Raw genomic sequence first — 19598 nt, forward strand, 5'->3', positions numbered from 1 at the left:
AAATATGTCTACGCTGTTTTGGAGGGATTCTGTTTTATGGTCTTTATTTGAATATGCAGACCTGGGAATAGCCTTAGGTTGGTTGACTTTGCCACTTTTTGGAGTTATTCCCCAAGATGTTTCCGTTAACCACATCCAGAAAGAAGTTTTGACATCTTGGTGCTGGCAGGTCTGATGCCCCAGCCACTAAATGCAAATATATTTTGCATTAGTGCTCAACACTGAAATATCCTGACTCTTGATGCCAAGGGGTTAATAGCTTTGAAACACAATGAGCATTCTGCACATTTTCCTGCATAAAGGAAGTCTCATCTGTGCTGAAGTGGTCTAAATTTATACACAGGTTGGTTTTTTTTGTTTTTAACAGGAATCTGGCTTCAGATGTCACAACGCAGTACAAAGCAGACAACATATTTATAAGAATAAAAGATAAACTGACTCCAGAAGCCAGTGACAGTCAATGGGAGGCTTTAGAGCACTCTTTGGAGATCTGCATGCAACTATTACAGCATCCAAGGGTTTAGTGATTCCGCTTTTTCTGCCTAGAGTAAGCAGAGTTCAAACACAGAGGCACTCCCTGTGCTATGAGAGTAGGAGGGGGGAGTGCTGAGCAAACAGATCAGAGCTACTCCCTCCCTGTCCATCCAAGTAGCTAGGAAGGAATTGGGGGTAGAGGAAAGAGGGAAAGAAAGGAGAAACACCTACTTCCTCCTCTTAGCAGCCTGGGATAGGGAAAGCAGGAAAACTAGACTAGCACAGAGACCCACAGCAGTATTGCAGTTAGAGTTCCAGAAATTCTTTTGTGGTGTTGCATCGATAATCCATGACAGCAACAGGTGGGCACTACACAAACACGGTGACACAGTGTCAGAATGTCACACTGATTATTTTGTGCCTTGCTGCAATTCCCACTCATGATCTGGCTCTCCAGATCTTTGTGAATCAATGCAAACACTCAGGATTTTTCCTCATTAATATTAGTGAAAGTTATACACACAAATCCCATATGTACCGATGGCAGAAGATTCCTTAAACTTCATGCTTACATATTTTAATGTTCTTTTCAAGTTGGAATTTCCGATTTAAGTTGTTTTAAAATTTGTAATCAAGTTTGAGCTAGATGATAAATTTTACTTCATGTACAAAAAAAGAATAATAAGACATATGTTCTTGTATCATCTTGTAGTTTATTGATGGCATATTGTCTTTACAATTGTCAAAATGTACAACTGACATAATAAGGAGCCCCTGTAACTTTATTTAAAGCAAAAATTTAAAAAGCAATTGAGTTTTACAGAGGAGTGCAGAAATATAATTTTAAGCCTCTTAAAATGGTCTGAACTGTGAAATCAAGTAATGAACACTAGAAAATGTCCTGACAGCTGGAATCAAAGCTGAGACCAGTCAGCATTTTCTTTCTAAACCTTATTATGGCAAAGCATTTGATTTTTCATCTCTGTACTCTGTTCATCCCAACAAATAAACCGGCTTGACCTCCACCTGTTACTTAGCGAAGTCTTGCTGTCATCTTTGACTAAACCCTATTCTTTCCCTTCAAAGGCTTCTGAGCCACTGAGAAGGTGGGAAGATACAGCTGTGCACTGATCCAAGTTGATACCAGTTCATAACAAGACAGCATTTCACAGCAGAAATTACAAGCAATGGGGGGAGGAGGGGAATGTAGTGCCGACAAATTCTGGAAGGTGGCAACATTTTTCATCATTTTAACTTTGAGATTTTTCATAGAAAGAGGCTGTCTTTTGTGTGATGTTATGAGCTACAATTCAAGGCAAGAAACTTTTTGTTTATTCTACAACAATGAAACTATTGTAATACCATTTATGAAGAGTCGAAGATACATCAACCTGTCAGACAGAACACAGTAAAGGCTTCTTTGATATTCCTTAGGCTGAATATGTTAAATAGTTCAATAGCTCAAATATGTGTAGCTTTCTAGGCCTAGAAACAACTAATGGTTATATAATGTAACATTTGCCAATAAGAATATACATGTAGGCTCATCAAATAGCAAGAGACCTACTCAGGGAAAACTATACAGCTGTAGTCGTCATTTCTTCACAAAATAGCGTAAGAAGCTATCTAACACAATGACATATCAGAAAAAGCCATCTTGGATAAAGTTGGACTTTTCGTGATGATTAATGCTACATTCAACAAAGGAGACAGTGTCTGTCTAATTACGTTAAATACTTATCTTCTAGGGATTAGCAGGGTGTTTCTGCTCAGTGTCACTCTTCATGACAATGTAATGATAGATCCGTTTACTTACGAGCGCAATTAGTAAAAATTGTACTGTTTTCTTAACTGCCCTCATATCATGAAAATGTTTGATTAACACACTGTAGCTTATCTAATACTCTAAGCAACATATTCTGCATATTTTTCTATCTCTCTGTTAAAAGAGCTGGATTACAGCTTTTAAAATTTTCACTCCACTCACACACATTCTAACTTGGCACAAATAAATAAAAATGTCATCCTGTGGTGCTTCCGTTTCACTTCAGCACAGCTTTTGGAACTTTTAATACCTAACAGAACCATTCAGGTTTTTTTTTTTACTGAAAACTACCCACAGCCATCTCCCAAATCTTTCAAATACAGAGAATCATGTTATCGACTCTTGATACTCATGCTACTATATCAACATACAAGGAACCACAAACTTCTAAAAGAATGTAAATAGTGAGAAAGGTTTATATAGTGAACAATATAATCTTACAAACAAGAAAGAGCCATGATGTAACAGTCTACCAATATATAATAGCTACTTGATATCTACTAAATTATGGTCTCAGCATTCTTTGGAACACAGATTGAAATGGACAAGAAAATTAAGTCAGCGACATATGGTACAGATCATTTTAAAAACAGGACAATATACCCTATAACTGAATATGTGTCAAAGCACCTCAAATCTTCAAATATGATCACATCAAAATAATGGTTCCTGAGTTTAGTTCCCCTGAATATTCTTATGCCTATATAGAAAAGTGTACACTGGGGCATTAGTTCATTTAGAAATAAGGAGTTAACTGTAGACGCCATTTTGTTACAGCCCTTTCCTTCCTCACAAAATGGCAGCAAGCATGTACTAAATACTGACTTGCATCAGACAACCCAATATAGCATACCGTAGAAGTAAACAATCCTTTTTTCTAATCAATTATCAGTGACTGCTGTCTGCTCTAGTGAGGGAATGACAGTGCAGCACACTGCCACATTTGGCACTCCAGATTAGCAATGGATTTAGGATTCCTAGAGCTATGAGAGCATGTGGTATGCCTGCAATTGTCTAGATACTAGTTTGACACACACTATCCTTCTATCAATGTCATTTTCCTCAGTAACCAGCAGATTATCAACAGCTTTGTGATATTCCAGGTGTCAAAGAAGAATTAAAACTGGAACAATTGTACAAACAAAGGGACAAAAGATGGAATACATGTTTGTGAGCTCTGCATATCAATTTAATATGTGCAGCTGACAATGATGCAAATGTCCTCAAGAGAGGCAGTAAGATCTGTGCCCAAACATATACACCACAGTTAAAAAGATGGCAGAAAACAGAAGCAGTAGGATTCCCAGCCTACGACACATGCTGCAGCAGACACAGCAGCCCAATGAAATGATCCACTAGTTGGGGAGAATTTTGGAAGCACCTGAGACAGGGTAGGGCCCCAAACACACCAGATGGTACTTTTAGTTGGCAGCAGAAAGTAGGATACAGCCAAAAACATTACAGCATTTCCCCAAGAGTCTGGCAAATCAATTCTTAACCATTTTTAAAGTGATGCAGTGAATCTGAAAAGCATGTCTGTTTTTTTTTAACCTACTAGTTTTTACAAGTAATACACCTAAGATTACAGCAGCTGAAAGAGACGAGAGAAAAAATATTTTCTCAGTCTTTTCAGTTTATTTACTTTGTGCATTAAAACAGCACTTTGTATACAGTCAATGTCACTGTTTAGCCTGTAGAGTCAGTGTTACTTTTGGTTCATGTGCGACTTTCACATAGCGACATAGAGAAAAACACTTTAAAAGTAGGAAAGAGATATTGTAAAATCACATCTGTGGCAGAGGGACTCAGGCATGTGCAGTACTTAAGACTACTTTAAACTCCTAACTCTCCCTCATTCCCCCCAATTATTAGATTTCAAAATGATGGGTTTCTTTTCACAGGCCAAGCAATTTATTTAAAACTTTGCATAAACTTCACTGCTCGGTTGAGAACTTGCACAAGAAGTTTCAGCTGGAATTTTTGAAAAATATATATTTTTTTAATTCTCAAAATACCATACAAACAGGGTGGCAGAATCCAGGACTTTGCACAAAGAAGCAGGATGCTTCCAATGAGTCATCTTGACAGCCGATGTCTGAACTCTGTATTGAGATTCAGAAGTACATTCACTAAGTCCTAGGAAGTTTAGATCAGCTGTGCCCAGTTAGTTCTCAATCTAAAAGGCTGTGATGTGTCTCTGAAGAAGGGAGAACTAAGGACAGAGACAGAGAAAGCACAGAGTGGCCAACTACCACCACAAACCTACCACTTGCACATCTCCGAACAGCCATGTTTAGGTGAAAGCTTAGGATGATGTTTGTATTTTGTTTGTTGTTCTTTAAGTTAAGAATTAAGGCAAGACCCAGGATAGGGTTAAATTTGTACTACATCTAAAATACTTCTCTTCTGTTCAGAGCAGGGTAATGCATTAATGATACAATTACAATCTGCTATAGACAAATGTGCACTTAGAACAGGATGTTTTATATGGAGTATAAATAAAAGGTAATCTATACATATATAATTTTTCAAAATGTCCATTGGTTGCAAGAGCTCCTTACTTTTAAAATAAAATGTCATTCCTCCCCAGATTGCTCTCCATCTGCAACCCTTACTCACATGAGTAGTCCCACTGACTTCAGTGGTGCTATTCTTGTGAGTAAGGATTTCAGGTTCAGTCTGATTTGGGTGGGTTTCCAGTGTTCTGGTATGTGTGTGCAGTAACTGAATGCTATGTGCATGTATCGGAGGGAAGAAAAGGGGCTTTTAATTTGTTAAATAATTACAGCTTCTGAGCAACAAGGGCCTCCGATGGCATGTTTTTTGGTGTGTCACACTAAAAATATGGCAAGTGGTTTGGTGTAACAGAAGAAGAGAAGTGCTATTTTCATTATATATAAAAAAGGTGTGATTTCCAGAGCTGCTGAGCACCCATAACTCCCTCTGAAGTCAACAGAAGCTGTGGGTGCACTGAATCTTCTCTGTATTGTATGACAGAGGTACCACTGCTATTGCAATAACATTCCAACAGCTATGTGCTGCAGATCAGTGTCTAACACACCCATGTTGCATTGTGAGTTTGCATGACGCTACAGGACAAAAGAAAATGAAGAGTGTTTAAAGGCTAAATGCTGCCTCCCCTGCTCTTGTGACAGAAAGTCCTAAATACAGTGAAATGGCTGAAGAAGGACACTTGGCATTCCAGGACTTGCACGGGTGCCCAGGCTTAAACCCCCAGGTAGGGGTGCAATCGTGCCTGGCTGCTACTACAGCCGGTATACTATTCCAATGGCAGTAGGCAGCTGTGCAGCTACTCCACACTAAGCTGCCAGGTTGATAGGGAGGATTCATTCCTTTCCTATTGCTCTTAGGCCTGGTCTACACTAGGGAGGGAGGGGTCGAACTAATTACGCAACTTCAGCTAAGCGAATAGCGTAGCTGAAGTCGAACTACCTTAGTTCGAACTACTTACCCGTCCTCACGGCGCGGGATCGAAGTCCGCGGCTCCCCCATCGACTCCGCCACTGCCGTTCGCGGTGGTGGAGTTCCGGAGTCGACGGGAGCGCGTTCGGAGTTCGATATATCGCGTCTAGATGAGACGCGATATATCGAACTCCGAGAAGTCGATTGCTACCCGCCGACCCGGAGGGTAGTATGGACGTACCCTTAGATCACCATGGCCAAAAGCCCATCAACCAGGTGGGCTGGGCAGCATTTAGGGCTATGGGTTGATGTGTATGTATATGAAGATTTGAGCATATGTGGATGAATTGTATCGGTTGTAAGTGCAGTGAGAGCTGACAAAAAGAAAAAGAGCAACAGGCACCTGGATTGATTAATTTAAAAGGTCAGGGTTTGTTTCATACATAAACAGCATAGGAGGAACCAATAGAGCGCTCAGAGAAGAAAAAAAGGGAGATGCTTCCTCTTCCCATTCTGGTATCCTTCCCTCTCTGTTCCCCCCCACCCCCTTGCACATTTTTATTTTGAAAACATGTTTACTTTAAAATAAGGCTTGTTTTTCCCCCTTTAAAAAAAAAGATGAAAGTCTGTGTATGGGATACAGTAGCTGCACTGTGTGCTATGCAATATAGTGATGGTTGTCCTGGTAATGGTAATAAACAGTGCACAGCGCAGAACTTCTGCAAAAAAAGAAAGGGCGTGTGTTACACCTCTCCAACTCTTCCCTGCTCCCACACAATATTTACACAGCTGCATTTTGTAAAATGTGTCATTTTTCTCTTTTTGGGGGGAGGGGTAATCTATTTACCCAGGATAGCCCTACATCTGTTTTGTGATGAGCTTCTTTCACAAAATTGCACAGATGTCTTCTAATACTTCCCCATGCCCTGATGGGCCAGGATACCTGAACTCTTTTGGACCAGCATTCCATAGTAGAAAACACACTGCCTCTGTCTCCTACCCATTCAGACCCAAAGACTGGTGCAACCCAGCTGTCAAGACTACGCAATCAGTCACATTCTACACAAGCTGTAGTTTTCAAATGGTCTTCAAGGGCAGATGCATTGCAGCGGCCCAATTTGGAGTTCACAAAGCAGCGACATCAGTGACAAGTTCTGAATCAGCAAGAAATGGCCACAAATGTTCAGCTAAATTCAGAGGGAAGAGGGTGCTTTTGCCTAGTGGTGATGCTTTTTCATGCCCCTTTCTCAACAGTCTCCTGTTCTGATAATAAGGAGTCTTGGGGCTGTAGACCATCCACACAGTAATGGAACTGCAGCCCAAACCATTCACTATCTCCCCAACATCTGTTAAACAGAAGCGGGTGGCTGAATAAAACTCAGCCCTTAAAGAAATCTAAAGCCTAATTTGGTCCACAGACTGCTGAGAATGGATTTATAGCACACAGGTCCTGCACCAAGATGGGAGCAAAGGTAAGTCTTGTTTTCATTCTGGAGGAGGTAATGATTTAACCCTGATTAAGGTATAATTTTCCACAAACCCATCTGAAAACAAGACTCGGAATATGCCACTTGCGTGTAGAGCCAGAAAGCATCTCAGATAGTCCTATGGCTGTCATGGTGCCCATGAGATCTACTGTCCACATGGATGATGAAATCACCCAGCATAATATGTCTGAATGACCCAAACACCAGGCCAGTCAGGAACTCAGGCCTGGTCTACACTACGCGTTTAAACCGATTTTAGGAGTGTTAAACCAATTTAACGCCGCACTCCACACTAAGAGGCCCTTTATATCGATATAAAGGGCTCTTTAAACCGGTTTCTGTACTCCTCCCTAACGAGAAGAGTAGCGCTAATATCGGTATTACCATATCGGATTAGGGTTAGTGTGGCCGCAAATCGATGGTATTGGCCTCCGGGCGGTATCCCACAGTGCACCACTGTGACCGCTCTGGACAGCAATCTGAACTTGGATGCAGTGGCCAGCTAGACAGGAAAAGCCCCGCGAACTTTTGAATATCATTTCCTGTTTGCCCATCATGGAGCTCCGATCAGCACGGGTGGCGATGCAGTCCCAAATCCAAATCCAAAAAGAGCTCCAGCATGGACCGTACGGATGTGATCGCTGTATGGGCAGGCAAATCTGTTCTATCAGAGCTCCGTTACAGAAGACGAAATTCCAAAGCATTTTAAAAAAATCTCCAGACAGAGGGCACAGCAGGGACTCGGCACACTGCTGCGTGACAAGCGTAACAGAAAGCCAAAGAATCAAATGGATGCTCATGGAGGGAGGGAGGGGGGACTGAGGACTCAAGCTATCCCACAGTTCCTGCAGTCTCCGAAAAGCATTTGCATTCTTGGCTGAGCTCTCAATGCCTGTAGGGTCAAACACATTGTCCGGGGTGGTTCAGAGCATAGCTCATCAATTGACCCTCCCCCACCCCCACTCCCAGAAGTAAAAGGGAAAAAAATCATCTCTTGACTTTTTTAAATGTCACCCTATGTCTACTGAATGCTGCTGGCAGACGCGATGCTGCGGCAGTGAACTGCAGTATCCTCTTTCCCCCTCCCTGGTGGCAGATGGTGCAATATGACTGATATCCATCGTCATCATCAGCCTTGTGGCAGACGGTACAGTGCAGAAGGACTGGTATCCGTCCTCATCATCAGCCCGTGAGTGCTCCTGGCTGGCCTCAGGTGAGGTCGGCTGGGGGCGCCTGGGTAGATGGTACAGAACGGCTGGTAACCGTCTTCATCATAGCAACTGGGGGCTGAGCTCCATCAGCCCTCGCCCTTCATGTGTAAAGAAAAGATTCTGTACTGCCTGGACTATCATAGCAGCGGGATGCTGGGCTCCTCTCCCCCACACTGCTTAATGTCCTCTCTGGACTATCATAGCAGCTGGAGGCTGCCTTCCCCTCATTTTATCTCACTAACAAGTCACTGTTTCTTATTCCTGCATTATTTATTACTTCATCACAGAAATGGGGGGGACGCTGCAACGGTAGCCCAGGAAGGCTGGGGGAGGAGAGAAGCAACAGGTGGGGTTGTTGCAGGGGCACCCCCTGTGAATGGCATGCAGCTCATCATTTCTGCAGGATCTGACACGGAGCGGCTGTGCTCTCTGGTTCTCTGATACACTGGTTCTCTAGTACACGTGCCCCATATTCTAGACAGGACTGATTCTATTTTTAGATACCGTAAAGGAGGGATTGACTCGGGGAGTCATTCCCATTTTTGTATTTTGTGCCCCCGGCCAACCTCAGCCAGGGGCACCCATGACAGCAGCAGACAGTACAGTACAGAAGGACTGGTAACCGTCATCTCATTGCCAATTTACAATGGCAGCAGACGGTACAGAACGACTGCTAACCGTCTCTGCTATCATGCAAAAGCAAATGAATGCTGCTGTGTAGCACTGCTGTATCGCCTCTGTCAGCGGCATCTAGTACACATATGGTGACAGTGACAAAAGGCAAAACAGGCTCCATGGTTGCCATGCTATGGCGTCTGCCAGGGCAATCCAGGGGAAAAGGGTGCGAAATGATTGCCTGCTGTTGCTTTCCCAGAGGAAGGAATGACTGATGACATTTACCCAGAACCACCTGCGACAATGATTTTTGCCCCATCAGGCACTGGGATCTCAACCCAGAATTCCAAGGGGTGGGGGAGACTGCGGGAACTATGAGATAGCTACGGAATAGCTACCCACAGTGCAACGCTCCAGAAATTGATGCTAGCCTCGGACCGTGGACGCACACCGCCGAATTAATGTGCTTAGTGTGGCCGCGTGCACTCGATTTTATACACTCTGTTTTACTAAACCGGTTTATGTAAAATCGGAATAATCCCGTAGTGTAGACGTACCCTCAGTTTACATTGGAAATCTGAGGTGCAACCCCCTTACCAGAATCATTCCCACTGTAATCTTATCCTGGGATTTATACATAGGTTGGCCACTCTCAAATGAACCCATGTTTGAAATGAAGCACCCCATACATTTTGGAGTTAGATGTAAAAAGCAGAGCTATAGCACTTCACTGATTGACCTTTCTTGGCTCATGCTGAACTGAGTACCTCTCTGACGTGAATTAACAAAGGGTGGGTAAGCACTATGAGATCTATAGATGGACATTTCCATATAAGAGCATTATTATTAAAACTGACCAGGCCATATGTAGACTGAATATCACCTGACACAGGTTGACAACACTCCTTGGGGAGATATGGAAACCCAGTAATTTACAACTCTTAAATATAAACTCAGGAATTCATTAAAAATATTACTGTACTGCAAAGAAGTGGACTGGATGATCCAACAAGTTTTTCCATCTCTAATGGCCATGATTCTGGAGGGATAATTCCAACTGAATGGAATGTGGCCATAGGATAATGGTCTCTTGCTATGTACATTGCAGGAGAAAAGCTGAGACGTTGATCCAGCGATAATTCACTGTCACAACTACTGTTTCTACTAGCAAACAAGTTCAACATTTTACCTGATGAATGTTACTGAAAAGTATTGATGCTCAAAGCATCAATATTTCCATGCTGCATTTTTACTGGCTTACGTTTAGTTCTGGACCTTTTGTTGGCCTCAGCCAATCAGACTCTAACTTATCCATAAAAGAGCAGGTGTGGAAAGGTTGTATTTTTTTTTTAGCTTGTGTCAGTTAGTAACTCACTAGTCATGCAGAAGTTTCATTCTGATTGCCTGGCACAGAAACACATACACTTATCTGATAAAAGATCTATAAAGTGCTAACACAATCCTGTATCATGTAGCACCTGTGAGTAATAGATTGTGATATAAAAGACTTGATGCTAAGTGCTCCTACAAACACATTAAACTTATAGCAGCAGGAACTGTAGACTGCTGATATGGTATTTCAGAAAAAAGTTGATAAGTAGTATTGCTCTTAGAAGTAAAGAAAAATCTTACATTCTTGAAAGCCGTTGGGCAGCTTGTATTGGGATACTGTTATGCAAACAGCAAGGATAAGGAGGCATTTGGATCCAAACGATATGAAAGCAAAAACCATTTAGGAAAGAAAAATTATTTACCTTACGGAAACTGGAGTTCTTCATTATGTTCATATGTATTCCACTCTTGGTATGCACGTGCCCTATGCATTCAAGATTGGGATCTGTTGGCCAGTGCTGTGCATTGGGGCCATGCATGCACCCTGAATGTCGTCCTATTCTGTACCATGGGTATAAAGGGCAGTGTGGGTCCAACAGCCATTCAGTTCCTTCGCCACTGTAAAATCCAGATGTTATAGGATTCCATAGTAGAGGGGAAGGAGAGCAGGTCATGGAATGTATATGGACAACACATCTTGAAGAATTCCAGTTAAAGTAAAGTAAGTAACTTTTCTTTCATCTTTGAGTACTTATTCATATATATTCTACTCTTAGTTATTTACAAGTGGTGACCTGTTGTGGGTGGAGGCGGCCCAGAGGCAGACTGGGTTCATCAAGTCTGTTCCAATGTTGGACTCTCAGGCCGTCAAGCCTTTGCGGTTGCGCAGGAATGGATCAAATGGTGAACGATTGCTATGGCCAACTGTCTGGCTAAGTGTTGAAGAAGAAGAAAACCTGATGTGAAGGTGTCTACTTCAACATAGATTGCAGCACAGCTCTGAAAAAAGAAGCTTCATACCTCGATGCTTCCATGAGGGGATAATGCTTAGTAAAAAATAAAAAAAGCATGTCTGAGATGGAATCTGCAGAAGCTGCTTGAGCTCTAGTGGAATGAGCCCTAAACCGAGCTGGGGGATCTAAACTAGCGAAAACATCCCAATATTCACTTGAATAGTCTCTGTGCTGATATCGCTTGACCTTTCATTCTGTCAGCAAATGCTACAAATGGCCTTGAGAAAACTCTGGAGGGTCTGATCCTTTTAAAATAAAGGATCAGGCTCTGAGAACATGTAAAGAGTGCTTAACATGGCTTAAGGAAAAATACTGGTAAATGAATTGTTTGGTTGAAGTGGAAATCCATGAGTACCTTAGGCAAGAGCTTGGTATGGGATGAGTAATACTTTATCCTTACGGAATACTATATAGGGAGGGTCTGCCATGAGAGCTTGCATTTCCCCAATTCTTCTGGCAGATGTGACTGCCATTTAAAGGATGTTTTCCTTTCTGTTGTGATTGCCATTAAAAGTAGAAGATAGGTGCAACAGGGCACAGATTGCCAGAGGTTCCAATGGGAGGCCCATTAAACTTGCCAGGAGCACATTAAGAAGGAGGAGTTTCCTTGACTGATGGAAAAATGTGCATAAGGCCCTTAAGAAATGTAACTACAGTCAGGGAGAAATGTGTAGCTTCAAATGAGGATGGAGTGGGGAGCGTGATATGCAGATATGTCTGCCAGGTGTACTTTACTAGGCATAATTAGAATTCTAGAGAGAGCACAAATAATCCAAATTAGCAGGGATCTGGGAGTCACTATGTTGTAATTGTTGTTGCTCACACCAAATCCCAAATGTCTTCCACTTAGCAGCCCAAGTTAGCTTGGCGGAATTCTTTTACTTTGAATGAAAATGATCTGGATATCTGAGGAACATGAACTTTCTGGGTCTGACATCTAATAGTTCAAGCTGCCAGGTAGAGGGAGACTGAATTCGGATGTAAAATAATCCTACTGTCCTGAGATATTAAGTCTGGTAGAAGAAGCAAGGGTTTTGGTGGACAAACTGATAGGAGCAGCTGTTCTGGGTACCAAAATCACCTTAGTCAGGCAGGCGCTATCATGATGACTGTGAATGTCCTGTCTGAACTTTCTGAGCATACTGGAAGTCAGAGGGATTGGAGGGTAAGCACATCTCATCCCTGGGGACCACTGAGTGAGGAATGCATCCAACAATGATCATGGGCTCACACCTCCTTTTTTAAAGTAGAATTTGAGAAATGCCTTGGGTTTGCAAATATTGATGGATGATCCTACTTGAGGAAGATGCATCTGACAACACAATTCTTGATCATACTCCTGGTATGACAAAAATTGTCTGGGTCCACTAGAACCATACGCAGACCTGGGAGATGTAGTTCTATGGGAAATACATGATCCTGAACGAACCAGTTTTATCACTGAACTGCTTCCCAACATAAAGGAGACAATTGGGCTCCTCCCCTGCCTACTTGTAAAAAACATGACCACTGTCAGTCATAATGTGAATTGTCAGTCCTTTGATCATTGGTAGGAAAGCAACACAGGCTATGAGTCTAAAACTTTAGGTACTTTTTGTGTGCCCGCTGTATGGACATGTGGAAGCTGGCATCTTCCAGACTGAGAGTCACAAAACAGTCCTACAGATCTAGTGATGGAATTATAGAAGCTAGAGTTACCATTCTGAAGTGGAAATAGAAGAAGGTATTGAGACCTTCTGTGATTTTAGGAAGTAACCAGAACAAAAACTCTTCCCCCTAAACTGCAGAAAAACTTCTTCTCTTGTGCTGAGAGACAGAAGTTACTCCACCTCCTGAGGGGTCCCTGAAAAGTGACAAGGAAAGGGGGTGGGAAGTGGGAATACTGCACAAATGCAGAGAATATCTGACTGAGACTATCTCTGAAACCTAGGGGTTGGATGTTCTTAGGTTCCATGACTCCTGGAAAAAATGAAGGCGATTCCCAAATGGTAGGGAAAATGCACTGTTTACGGAGCAACTCTCAACCATTTTGATGGAGCTGTAGTGTGGGAGGAGAATGTTGCAGAGGCAGAAGCACACAGCCTCCTTCTTGGAGGCACTGAGGCTCTCTGGTGGTAAAAGGAACTTGATGACACTCTGTCTCCTGGGTTCTTACCTTTCCTTTTAGGAGCTGGTGCATAAACTCCAAGGGTTTCAATGGGGTCATGGTGGACTGTTATATGGAAAAGACCATGGGGGTGAGGGAGAAAGCTACCAGGACATATGCCTACTCTGCTACCCACTAGGCAAGTATGAAGTCCTCAATTAATTTCTGACTAATAAGAGTGGAATATATGTGGATGAGCACTTGAAGAAGAACTAATGTGATCTAGCATGGGTGTTGTCATTTATTATGGGCTTATGTAATGGTTTAATTCCATGAGGTATTATAACTGTACAATATACATTTCACTCATGCAATAAAAACATTATGCTCTAATACTGTGTTGGTGCTGCTTTGCACTGAATGAATCCCAATGCAATTTGGACTGCAATCCAATACCTTGCTCTTTCTCACATTTGAGGCCTTTGCACAGAGTCCCTGGTGGCAGAAAAACCACTGGGGGAGAGCAGGAGAATGGGCTGCAGTGACACAAAACAGCACAAACATCCTTTCAACAGGAGGGAAGTAGAACACAGGGCCAACATGTGCTGTTTGAAGAGAGATTTCGGGTTGATCCAGTGCATTCCCTGTGGAACTTAAAACTGCATTCTCCCCATCAGAACCCCAAAGGATTTCAGGCAGTGCAAACATCCTTACTCCCTTGGAGTCAATGACCTTGTGGGGAAAACAAGGACCAGACTGACACAGGAAGGTGCAGGTTGCTCTTCCCCGTGCCAGCAAGGTTGATTATTAGAATACTGTGAGGATTACACTTTAATCAGCATTCCCACCCCCAGTCTATAAATACAAGAAACTTGACTGAGAAATCTGAAACTGAAATTGCTAATATACAGTAAAGCACACCACAAAAATGCCTGATAAGGTACAGTGGATGTCACATCTGTATTGCATTAGAGAACGCACTAGAAAAATGCACAAGTGGAATACGGTTGTATGTGTTTCAGCCTTACAGGGTGCATTTTGATCAGGATGGAACCAAAAACAGAAGCTGCAAGCATTTACTAGGAATTATGCTTTTAAACCAGTTTACAAAATACAGCTGAAACAGAACTGAACAAAAGCCAACGCCTGTACCCAAGTCCAAAGACAGTTTGCTATTCCCTGGTTTTCTTACCTATCATCTTTATCGTCTCTCTTGCCTTTCTTCTCAGTTAACAAGAGTTATGTACTGAAAGTGCTGAGATAAAGTAATGGTAAGTAGAATACTGCAAAAGGTATTTGAAAACCAGAAGTAATTTACTACATGTCTGCTTTGTTTTACTTCCCAAGCCTTCCTGTTGTGAAAGGAAATTCATCTTTTCTGGCAGACTCCAGTCTTTTTAGGCCTCAGAGCTCCCCAGAAGCATTCAAGTGCAGGCAAATGGATGTGAGACTCGACGAGTACACTACAAGGAACGTGGAATTAATGTTGGTTTCTGCTTTGGCTGCCATGTCTGAAGCATAAATAAAGCACCATACACTTGTTTGTGAAAAGTACCCCAGATGTAATACACAGAGTGCTCTGTGCTCTGGACCTTTCCTTGGGTGCACGCAGACCAGAATGCAATGGAAATGCCATGCTGCCAACGCGTGGCAGGTGCAGACCCTGTGTCCAGAGCTCCGCACACAACTTACTTGTCAAGGAGCTGAGAACCAGTGCAGCCCTTTAAAGCAGGAGGGCAGGGGGAGGGATTGTGGATGGGCAATACATGTGGCTGGTGGGTTGCACAGAGCTTAGATGAAGTCATCCAAAGCCTTTGGAAAGCAGTGAGTACTATCACTCCCCATAGTCTGGAGTAGCAGTCTCTGAGTAGCTTTGTGTTGCTTTCTGCAAGGTGGGAGCAAGGCTGAGCTGATCTCCAGCCATTTTTCAGGCACCCCTTGAGTCCACAGCTGACCCTCAGTGGACCCACTCACAGGTCCAACCACAGAAAAACAAGTCAGCAGGGACCACAAACAGCACCAATATAAAAAGAGCAAATGGGGAGAGAGGCAGGATGGCCAGCCATGGCTAGCCCTAGGCAAACTTTTGTCCCCAGCATGCACTGCTTTCAGAAACGTTGTTAATTTAGTTATTTATTGCATCCTTTTGAATCTCCCCTTTCCAAGTAAAAACTTTTAACCATTTACTTTCTCACCGTTGTATTTGTTCTTTTCTTTCTCTGCTGACTACACTATGTTTCCTTTCTTCTCATACATATCTCATTATCTTTGCCTCTGTCTTTTTTCACTATCATGTTTTCTATACGATGTAATAACTGTTCTCTCCTTTCCCCCCGCCTCCATCTTTCTTTTTCCACATTGTGTTCTCTTCCTCCTTCCAGGTTTCAATCCTCTTGCTGCCATTTCTTCCCTCTCTCGTGACCCCCATTCCAAATCTCTGTGAAATCTCTCATTCTTCGTCTTCTGCCTCCCCCGCCAAAAGTTCTTTCTCTCCACGCACCAGATCACACAAACATACACTGTCTCTCTCTCTCTCTTTCATGCTTTGCATCCCCCAAATCTTTCTCATGGACATGCTGCTCCCTTCTCCTCAAAACTAATCAAATGCCCAAACACATGCAGATTCCCCCAGAATCTGCACATACATGCAGGCTCCTTCTACTCCTAGATACAGGATAAGAAGCTGCGCCTAGATGGGTCTTCTTGTTCAGTCTGGGGCTGTATTACCTTTTATGTGGGTCCTCTGGGGAACTGGGTGTGGCTGCTGGTGGCTGCTGTCTTCAACACCTGTCTTTTCCCCAAAGGCACGTTCAGGGACAGCTATCCAACTCTCCCCTTTCCTCAAGGGAAGTAATCAACATGTTCCCATGTTGATCATGGACAGATCATCCAATAGGACAGGTTTTGATGGGATGTAAGAAAATCTTGCTGAACAAATCACTCCTATGCTACCATCTGACAACACAGGCTAAACCCTCAACAGTGACCAGCCTGAGTTAATAGTATCAGAAATATTCACAGTAGCAACGGGCTCTGTTGTAAACCTATTTTACCACTGTATACAGTATAATTGCTCTGGGCTTTGATGGGCTACATCAACTATTAAGATGGTTTCAGTGTTTAAGCTCCCTTTGCATATGTCAATCAGACGAATTAAACATTAGAACCCAAAGTGATTATTATATGTTAAAAATGTAGAATTTTTTTAATGTCATTTGTGGGATTAAATAAACAGTAAGGGTCTTGTTTGGACAATATAGAGAGCAGAAAGGATGTAACTGAAACAGGGCAAGGCAACAATGAAACAGGGCAAGGTTACTATTCTTTCAGGAGCAATACTCTGGCAATATACAAAGTAATAAAGGATGTTGATCCCATTTCTGTATTTTTCGGTGGGCCAAGACATTTTCTAGGCAGTTGCCCTGTTGGAGACTCATAAAGCATTCAGTAGTGGTTGAGATGAAAGCATCCATGTCAAACCCGAAGGACCAAATGTTGATTTCAGAGCCACATGTGACTTACTATATATTATATATTAAAACAAAATATGATGTAAACTGTTGCTTTCTGTTATCCAGAGCTCTGATGGTGACTCTTGTTCTGCTGACAGACAGACCACTCTTTTGATGCGTTTGTAGGACATGATTATAGTTTTTTGTCCTCCACTATTGAAGAGGTGGCTCTCTTTGCTGGCTTCATTCTCAGAGGTCAGCCTGGTTTATGGATGGTCTAAAACAAATGAAGCGAGAGGGAGATGGCTAGAGAAGCAGTGGTGGAAATCTTGTGCTGAGGCTGACCAGCTGTAGTGTAAATATTTCTTTTTAACTCCTATGCTATTGCTGCGCAGGAGGCAAAGTGACAATTACTTTTCTCCTCCACAGTATCCGCAACATCTCAGACAGCAGATTTGATCTGGGTGACAGAGAGTCTGGTACATCTGGATGGTTTCAGCTCGTAGCTGGTCTGAGTCCCTCCTGTTGTGAGGAAATTGTTTGCTATTCTGCAGACAAGACTGATCAGATTACGGATTGGCTGTTTGCTTCTGTGGTGATTGAGCCTGGTCTTGAGGGAACAAAGGCCTTCTCTTCTCTGCTGGAGTTTCAGCCAGTGATACTCCCTGAGGTACTGGAAATGTTGGGAGACCTTTGTACTGCAACCTGTCCTTTGGATTCACATCCTTCTTTGCTGGAGAAGGCCAGTGGGGAAGTGCTGGTCTCCTTATTTGTGGACACTGTCAGCACCTCTTTTAGAGGGCGCAGGCTGCCTATTGTTTTGGAGGAAATAGGAGTGCAGCCTTTGCTCAAGAAGTCATCACAGGGTGCTGACAATCTTGCTAATTATCAACAAGTATCACATCTTCCCTTTTTAGGTAGGATTGTGGGAAGGTTGTGACAAGACAATTATCACCGTGTCTGGATGCCTGTGATCTCCTTGACCCATGTCAATCTGGGTATTGACCTGGCTATGACACAAAGACTGTCCTGATGCATTGGTCAGTGATCTCTTCCTGGTGGTGGATGAAAACCAGGACTCCATGCTGGTATTATTAGATCTATCAGCTGCCTTTAATATGGTTGATCACAAAATGCTGCTGACTTGCCTGAGAACCTGTTGGGAATGGACCAGGCCACTTTTCAGTGTTTTGTTCTCTTCTCTCAGCAGGTAGCTGTGGACAATTGCTCCTCTTCCCGTGGAGCTCTGTGGGGTGCTGCAGGGTGGCATTCTGTCATCTCTCTTGTTCAACATGCATAAAAGGCAACTAGGAACATTTGTAAGGGGACATGGGGTTCAGTGTTTTCAGCATGCTGATAACTCCCAACTGTTTGTCACTATCTTCTCTCATTTGGAACTATGCTGTTTGACGATCATGTTACAGCAGTGACCCAGTTTGCGTCTAGCTAGGAGGTTGCAGTCCTTTCAGACACATACCTTGCCACTGTTTCTGTGCTTTCTGTCACCTCAAGATCAGACTACGGCAATGCACTCTACAGGGGGCTACACCTTAAAACTATTTGGAGACCGAAGCTGGTGCAGAATGCAGTGGCTTGCTTACTGAACAGGACATTTCACTGGGGGCACCTGACCAGAGTGGTCCAGGATCTGTGCTGGCTGCCCATGTGTCTCTGAATGGATTTTAAGGTGTTGGTTATGACCTATAAAACCCTACATGGCTTGGAGCTGGCCTACCTGAGGGACTGCCTTTCTCTCCATGCTATACTGCCACAGCTGTGGTCAGCAGTAGCACTCAGACTGGATCCAGCTCATTATAAAAGAGGAGGGGGCTGTTGGCAGGACGTTCTGTCAGCTCTGAGTCTCTGAAACTTGCTCTCTCCCCCTCCCCCAGTCTGAAATAGCTAAATTTGGTGGCTTTCCAGGCATGCTGCAAAAGACATCTGTTTGATGTGCTTCTGGAGAAGGCTGTGGATATGCTTCAGAGATGATGAAGGTAGTAGGTGGCTGGCTGGCCAGCCAAGTTCCTGCAGAACTGATTTTAATGGTGCTAAGGTATAATATAATTGTACAGCTGTATCATTAATTATATTAGGGTGCCCAAACCATTGGTTAGACATCTTTATTATTTTAAATCTATGTAAAATTATATTAAAATATATGAAACGCAAAGGACTAATCCGTTAGGACCATATCTTGATAACTTGGTAAAATGTTGGAAGACAAAAACACTTTGTTGATATTCAATCAATTAGTATTAATAATAATTAGCAATAAAATCCCTATCTAGAACAGAGCTCTGTGGCATTATTTTGCCTACTAATTGCCATCATGCCAGGAAAATGTTTTCATTACTATTAAGTACCCAAATGATACCAAGCTATGTGATCAAGAGACATTAAGTAAATAACACAAGCCAAGGAAAATTCATCAGGAAAAGGCCTGGCTTCCCCCTTAAAGTTCTTAACTCCAACATCCAATGATACGTATTTCCGCATGGAGTCTCCTATCAAACTTCACACGATTATGGATGAATACAACAGCAACTCATACCAAGTCTCTTAAAAACCCACTGCAGAGTAAACAAATGTTATATAACCCTTCAAAAGTCTTTCCATCTTATAGAGGTATTTTTTTTTAACAAATATATATATATACACACACATATATAAACAATGCCAT

General features: G+C 42.7%; 1 protein-coding gene across 9 annotated transcripts in view; it reads right to left on the bottom strand.

The window, feature by feature from the left end:
* Positions 1 to 19598, bottom strand: part of NFIA (nuclear factor I A) — a 463875-nt gene that overhangs the window by 67091 nt on the left and 377186 nt on the right. The gene's annotated exons all lie outside the window — the stretch shown is intronic.

The sequence above is a fragment of the Mauremys reevesii genome, linkage group 8 (genome assembly GCF_016161935.1).
Source record: "Mauremys reevesii isolate NIE-2019 linkage group 8, ASM1616193v1, whole genome shotgun sequence".
Lineage (NCBI taxonomy): Eukaryota > Metazoa > Chordata > Testudines > Geoemydidae > Mauremys > Mauremys reevesii.